The following is an 8093-nucleotide window of genomic DNA, read 5'->3' on the forward strand; positions in this document are numbered from 1 at the left end:
CACAGGCAATGATGGTCCAATTCTATACTGCTATCATTGAGTCCGTCCTCACCTTCTCCCTCATGGTCTGGTTTGGCTCAGCCACCAAGCACGACATCCGGAGGCTGCAACGGATCGTTCGCACAGCTGAGAAGGTTGTTGGCTGCAACTTTCCCCCATTGACGAACTGTACACTGCAAGGGCCAGGAAGCGAGCGAGCAAGATCATCTCTGACCCCTCTCACCCTGGCCACAAACTCTTTGAAGCACATCCTTCTGGAAGGCGACTCCGGACTGTCAAAGCAGACACAGCCAGACATAAAACAGCTTTTTTTCCACGAGTGATAGTTCTAGTCAATAACCAAAGTCTGTAGTCTCTTTTTTGCTCTGGTTTATTTTCACCCACATGTTTAGACCGTAATGTTGTATCCTTATTGTTTTGATGTGGTTATGCTTTAATCTTAATTGTTAACTGTATGTTTGTGTTGTCATTTGTGAGCGGAGCACCAAGGCACATTCCTTGTATATGCACATACTTGGCCAATAAACGTATTCATTCATTCATTCATATCCATGTTCTCCAGAGATGCTGCCTGACCCACTGAGTTACTCCAGCACTTGTCCTTTTGTGTAATAACCGGTATCTCCAGTTCCCTGTTTCTACGTTTAAACTGACTTCACTTGTGTGATATAAGAAAATAACTGCAGATGCTGGTACAAATCGAAGGTATTTATTCACAAAATGCTGGAGTAACTCAGCAGGTCAGCAGCATCTCAGGAGAGAAGGAATGGGTGACGTTTCGGGTCGAGACCCTTCTTCAGAATGACCCAAACCCTAATTACTTGTGTGATTGTGTTTATCAGACTCCATCATCAGGCTCCACAAGATCTTGGGCAATGGTTCAGTCGTTACTTCGCCCTTCCTGCAGTGATGGCGATTGAAGTGGGTTTCTTTGTCTGTGTGTCAGCTCTGATCTCAGATTACAGTCTCCAAGCAGAGATTGACACTGCTCTCGACTGCAGCTGCAGGAGTAATGAGGAATTTATTCACAAAATGCTGGAGTAACTTGGCAGGTCAGGCAGCATCTCGGGAGAGAAGGAATGGGTGACGTTTCGGGTCGAGACCCTTCTTCAGACTGATGTCAGGGGGGCGGGACAAAGGAAGGATATAGGATATAGTAATGAGGAAAGCTGATCTCACCAGCTCACGAATTGCTTCAGACAAGAGTGATGCTGACTGGAGATTGTACTGAGAAAGATAGTTTAGTTGAGTCTGTAAACCTTCAAAGCAGGAAGGTGTGTTGATGGGTTTAGCATTAACACTGAGCAGGGGTGGAGAGAGATGGATAGAGGGGTCAGTGAATGCTAGATTCCATCCACAGCCCAAGGGTGTAGAGGGCTCAAGGAGTGGAATGCTCTGGACTGTTTTGGACATTCAACCTGAAGTCAGTGAAATCTTGTGATCTGTTTTCTCACTGATGACTTAACACTGGGCACAACTTGGGTCAGGTGTGAACTGCAGTGCAGTGGAAAACACCGAGACCCAGTAGTGACCCGGTAGGTCATTATTTGTGAGAAACATGTAAGGATTTACAAACCTAACTGAGTGACAGAAAGTGTAGGAAGTAACTGCAGATGCTGGTTTACACCGAAGATAGACACAAAATGCTGGAGTAACTCAGTCGATCACGCAGCATCTCTGGAGAGAAGGAACAAATGACATTTTGGGTCACAACCATTTTTCAGACATTGCTACAAAATGGGAGGAGGCAAAATTGTGACCTGTCAGTCTCTGCCGCTGTACGTTACAGCATCCTGTCGAGTGTCCCCTACTCACAACCCCTCTGTCTACGTCGCATCTAAGCCCAAGATGAGGTGTTCCATACAAGGACATCTGAGATGGCCTCGTTCTTTAGGGAACAGGGTTCCCATCATAGATCGCTGATCAGTCCCGCCGAGTTACTCCAGCATTTTGTGTCTATCTTCAACTGAATCAGTCTCCCATACATCACCCCCACCCACCCCTAAGCCACACACCCCCACCCCTCCCCCCCACCCCCGCGGCTGGGGTTCTAGCACGACGCTCGCTGTTTGAGGCAGATTCCCTTCATTCACTTTTAATTTCTTTAAACTTCCTGTTCCTTGGCGCCACCACCCAGGGGAACAGTTTTTCTCTGTCTACCATTATACAGCTCCACCAGATACCACTGCAACCTCCACTTCCTCATACCTAGAATCACTTTGGTGAATCTATTCTGCATCCTCTCCAAAAGCCTTCACATCTTTCCTAAGGTGTGCCGCCCAGGACTGGGGACCAAGTACCTGGCCCTGGCTGGACCCGACTCGACAACAGTTCGTGGTGAATCTCTGCCTTTGTTCATGATGCTTCTATTTGACGAGCCTATGTTGCAGTCTCCTGGTCACCTGAAGGAACCTTCGCCCAGGGCCTGTTGTAATGAACCATTGTCAAGAAATGGGGTGGGGACGCAGTGGAGACTGAATGCACCAACAACCGAATAATCCATGTTTTCTCACTGCAACTTCAGTTCGAGCGCCAGGATGGTGGGTGATGGTGGGGAGGGGTGGCTGGGGCTTCACTGGGTGGGCCCGGGACCCCCGCCCTCTCTGACGGCCCCTGGAAACAAGAAAAGATTGAAAGCTGCAGTTAGTGACCGAGCAGAACCGCTGCTCCCTCCCCCAGGCTCCCCCCTCCCCCCACGCTCCCCCCCTCCCCCCCGCGCTCCCCCCCTCCCCCCACGCTACCCCCCTCCCCGAGGCTCCCCCCTCCCCCCCCCCGCGCTCCCCCCCTCCCCCCACGCTACCCCCCCTCCCCCAGGCTCCCCCCGCGCTCCCCCCCTCCCCCCACGCTACCCCCTCCCCCCCGCGCTCCCCCCTCCCCCACGCTACCCCCTCCCCCCCGCGCTCCCCCCTCCCCCCACGCTACCCCCTCCCCCCCGCGCTCCCCCCTCCCCCCACGCTACCCCCCTCCCCCACGCTACCCCCTCCCCCCCCCACGCTCCCCCCTCCCCCAGGCTCCCCCCTTCCCCCACGCTACCCCCTCCCCCCACGCTACCCCCTCCCCCCCACGCTACCCCCCCTCCCCCCGCGCTCCCCCCTCCCCCCACGCTACCCCCTCCCCCCCGCGCACCCCCCTCCCCCCAGGCTCCCCCCTCCCCCCACGCTACCCCCTCCCCCCCCGCGCTCCCCCCTCCCCCCACGCTACCCCCCTCCCCCCCGCGCTCCCCCCCTCCCCCCACGCTACCCCCTCCCCCCCGCGCTCCCCCCTCCCCCCACGCTACCCCCTCCCCCCACGCTACCCCCTCCCCCCGCGCTCCCCCCTCCCCCCACGCTACCCCCCTCCCCCCGCGCTCCCCTCCGCGCTCCCCCCTCCCCCCACGCTACCCCCTCCCCCCCGCGCTCCCCCCTCCCCCACGCTACCCCCTCCCCCCCGCGCTCCCCCCTCCCCCCACGCTACCCCCTCCCCCCGCGCTCCCCCCTCCCCCCACGCTACCCCCTCCCCCCCGCGCTCCCCCCTCCCCCCGCGCTCCCCCTCCCCCCACGCTACCCCCCTCCCCCCCGCGCTCCCCCTCCCCCCGCGCTCCCCCCTCCCCTCCCCCTCCCATTTTCCCCTCCCTCCCTTCCCCCCTCCCCCCTGCGCTCCCCCTCCCCCCGCGCTCCCCCTCGCTCCCCCCTCCCCCCGCGCTCCCCCCTCCCCTCCCCCTCCCCTTTTCCCCTCCCGCCCCTCCCCCCCGCGCTCCCCCTCCCCCCGCGCTCCCCCTCCCAGCGAGTGTAACGAGACGGGTGGGAGCTGCGGGGTGAGGGGGCAACAAGGGGGGGGGGGGTACAGAACGTATCAGGATTAAGTGCCAAGTGTGTGCCCAGGAGCAAGCGGTTACACAGAGGGTGGTGCTAATTGAGAGTGGATGCTGTGTGAGTTTATCCATTTGTATTAATATTTTACAAATAACTGAGCTGGGAATTTAGAAACCTTCTAAAATCCCACATCTAACGTTTCTCAGGGTGGGAATGTCAAGGACTAGGGGGCTTTAAGGTGAGAGGGGGAACGTTTAAAGGGGATGTGCGGGCAACGTTTTAACCAGAAGGCGGTGGGGGCCTGGAACGCGCTGCCAGGGGTGGTGGTGGTGGTGGAGGGCGAGGGGAGGACGATGTGGCGCTTGAGAGGCTTTTGGACAGGCACGTGGATGTGCACGGAATGGAGGGACATGGATCACGAGCAGGCAGAGGAGATCAGGTTAACCTGGCATCGGGTGCAGCACGGACATTGTGGGCCGAAGGGCCTGTTTCTGTTCATCGCCTCCCCCACCCCCCACCCCCTCCGCCTGTACAGTAGATGGTGGTGGTGCAGAATTAGCCGAGGAAAGACACAAATGGAAGCGAGGTGCCGGTGAAAGAGCGGCCTGAATTAACATCTTCACAAAGAAACACGTGTTTAAACACACAGCAACCAGCACACACGTGTTCATGTGAACATATTGTCACATGTTTATAGACACGGCAATCATACAACATAGTCACAGAGATACAACATGAAAACAGACCCCTCGGCCTAACAAGTCCATGCCGACCAACAACTGCCCATTTACACCCCACACTGACACACCCCACACTGACACACCCCACACTGACACACCCCACACTGACACACCCCACACTGACACACCCCACACTGACACACCCCACACTGACACACCCCACACTGACACACCCCACACTGACACACCCCACACTGACACACCCCACACTGACACACCCCTCCAGTTCCCAGCCCCGCCACGTGGACGCTTCTGCTGTGGGGCATCAATGTTCAGAGAAGGTTCTCCCTCTCCCACCCCCTCGTTTCTCTTCTCCACCCATCTCCTCGCCTCCTCTTCCTCTCCTCTTCGTATCTTTACTTCTCTTCTTCCCTTCTCTCCCCTAATCTCTGCTTATCTTCTCTCTCCTCTTCACATCTTTACAGTCTAGCTCCTCTCCTCTGCTCCTCTATCGCACCAACAAGACAGAGGATATTCCGCATCCTCTCAGCTGCCCGGCTACACCAGCGACTCTCTGACTGGCGTCAGGTGCGCCCCATCCGCCCAGCCTTCTCCCCTGCCCGTGAGTGTGTGACAGGAAGGTGCAGTGGGAGCGTCGCTCAGTGCCTGACCCGTGCCCTGCCGGGATGTCACTTCACACACGGAGAGCTCGTTAGCTGAGGTATTCGGCACAGTCCAGGGTTTGTTGCCAGTGACTAAAACACAGGAGCTGCTCCGCGAATGCCCTTACTCCCAGAAGAAAAAACTAAAGTTGAAACATCTGTTAATTTATAAACCAATTTAACCATGACTGCTTAATAAATGGAAAACAGCTGCCAAACCCTTGACATTCCGGCTTGGGTGTGAGAGACTGAGACCGAAGGGGAGAGGAAAGGAGGGGAGAAGGGAGACATGAAACCGAGAGAGGGGTACAGAACGAAACACAGTGGGGGTGAGAGCAAGGGGGGGGGGGTGTAGAGCGCAGGGTGAGAGGGAGGAAGTGGGAGGACGGGGAGAGAGGGGGGAGAGGAGAAGGGAAACTGGGGAGAGAAACAGATGCAGTCTGTGAGTGAAAGGGCGGAGAGTGGCGCAAGGAGCACAGGACCAGTGACATTCAGAACCAAAGCAACATCATAAAACAGCCGGGGAGGGCAGAGGGGTCAGGGGTCGTACTCTCTCGGGGTTTGAAGGTTGAGAGGTGATTTCATCACAGGGCTTGCAGATAGATTCAGGGGCGGCAGTTCATCTGTTGGCGAGCTGGACTAGCTCGGTCAGGCAACTTGGGCGGTTGGGCAAGTTGGGCCGAAGGGCCTGTTACCGAGCCAAACAGTGGCAGAACCCGGGAGTTACCATCCGTGAACAGGATGAGACGAGGATGGTGAATCTTTAGCGCTCTCTAAACAACCCGTGGTTATTTTTATTCAAGGCAGCGACCAGTTACCGTGATATTTAAGGAAGGAGGAAATGGGAACTGCAGGGAAATGGCGCTGGGATAAAAATCAACCAATCATAGAGTCATAAAGCGACACAGCGTTGAAACAGGCCCTTCGGCCTAACTCACCCATACCAACCAATTTGCCAAACCGAGCTAGTCCCACTTGTCTGCGTCTGGCCCGTATTCTTCCACGGCTTGTGTGTTGGAAGGAACCACAGTTTGCACCAAAGATAGACACAAAATGCTTGGAACTCACAGGGTCAGGCAGCATCTGTGTAGAAAAGGAATAAAGTCACCTATTCCTTTTCTCCAGAGATGCTGCACTGAGTTACTCCAGCATTTTGTGCCTGTCCTTCCAAACCATTTTAATCCATGTGTCTGTACAAGATCATAATATCATATCTGTACCCACTTCTTATAGAAGCTCTTTCCGTGTCGGCACCACCCTCGGTGTGAAAAAGATTACATCTCTTGTCCTTTTAAATCTTCCCCGGTCAGTTTAAACCTATGTCTACTACTTTTAAACTGCAATTTTTCGGGGAAAGGATTGTGGTCATTCCCCTTATGACTTGATAAATCTCTACAAAGTCACCTCTCAGCCACCTTCAGTCCAGGGAATAATACCCAGTCTGTCCAGCCTCTTCTTGTGACTTTAACCATCCAGTCCCGGTTCCAAATTCCCCGCAAACCCTCTCGCACCTTTCCAGTTTAATAAAACCCCGTATGATCTCAGAATTACGAGAAGACGAATAAACTACCAATTATTCGATTTCGTCTTTTCTTAACTTAATTGTAAAATTCTGACCTGCTGCACAGTCAGTAGATGACACTCCCTCCCACCCCCCCCACCCCCCCCCCCCCCCCCCCCCCCCCCACATCACACATTAGCCAGGCACAGTAATATTGTGATATGATCCAGTGCCGGCACTTTAACACCAGTATCGGCGTCTCCACTGTGTCAGCGGGAGGGACACATCACACAGTCCCAGTGGTCAGTGACTGTCTGACGGCGAGATTGCTCCGCACGGTAGCCCCCCCCCCCCCCCGGCTAATTGGGGACGTGGTCGCTGGTGATGGACCCACTAAATTATCAACACGGACACAAGATACTGCAGATGTTGACAGCCTGAAATAAGTGACAACGTTAGAAAGACTGGGCAGGTCAGGCAGCAGCGTAACCAGCGAAACCGTGTCAATGTTCACATCGATGACCTCTGGTGTAACCCTGAGAAATATCCTCGGCAGCATCTCCGTGAACCTGCCTTCTCCCATCTGTCCCCCACGTCTCCAGCATTCTGCCAATCTGCGCATTACTGCACAGAACAACACATACCTTCAGAATGAGCGCGGTGCTGATGCGAGCCGGCGCTGACTCGGGCTGTTCCCGGCAGATGGCGAGGGATGTGGACTGTCGCTTCCTGTCGCGCTGATTGGAGGAAGAGCGGGGAGACGCCATCACTCAGACACCTTGGCCCAAGACCAAACCCCGGCTGCAGGTTCCCGAAACGTGTCTCCTCACCCTGGGGACATGTTGGTGAGACCCTGTTGGTGGGAACAATACGTGTTGTCAGAGCTGAGTGCAGACGGCGCTGCTACCGAGGAAAGACACAAATGGAAGCGAGGTGCCGGTGAAAGAGCGGCCTGAATTAACATCTTCACAAAGAAACACGTGTTTAAACACACAGCAACCAGCACACACGTGTTCATGTGAACATATTGTCACATGTTTATAGACACGGCAATCATACAACATAGTCACAGAGATACAACATGAAAACAGACCCCTCGGCCTAACAAGTCCATGCCGACCAACAACTGCCCATTTACACCCCACACTGACACACCCCACACTGACACACCCCACACTGACACACCCCACGCTGACACACCCCACACTGACACACCCCACACTGACACACCCCACACTGACACACCCCACACTGACACACCCCACACTGACACACCCCACACTGTAGCACTGACACACCCCACACTGACACATCCCACACCCCTCATTACGTCACTCTGATACACCGTGTAGGTACACGTTCACATTTATACACACAATCTCCATCACAATACGTTTAAGCACATGCAAGCGTTACTTTATTAAATGCACAAATACCCACCGCAATATGTGTTACAGTG

General features: G+C 55.2%; 1 long non-coding RNA gene across 1 annotated transcript; it reads right to left on the reverse strand.

Moving 5' to 3' along the window:
* Positions 1 to 2043: 2043 nt before the first annotated feature.
* On the reverse strand, positions 2044 to 7575 carry LOC144607680 (uncharacterized). The gene is made up of 3 exons (XR_013549125.1): positions 7279 to 7575; positions 6072 to 6216; positions 2044 to 2613 (listed from the first exon to the last, which is right to left on the reverse strand). It is a non-coding gene; the product is annotated as an uncharacterized LOC144607680 (long non-coding RNA).
* Positions 7576 to 8093: the final 518 nt, after the last annotated feature.

This window comes from Rhinoraja longicauda, chromosome 29 (genome assembly GCF_053455715.1).
Source record: "Rhinoraja longicauda isolate Sanriku21f chromosome 29, sRhiLon1.1, whole genome shotgun sequence".
NCBI lineage: Eukaryota > Metazoa > Chordata > Chondrichthyes > Rajiformes > Arhynchobatidae > Rhinoraja > Rhinoraja longicauda.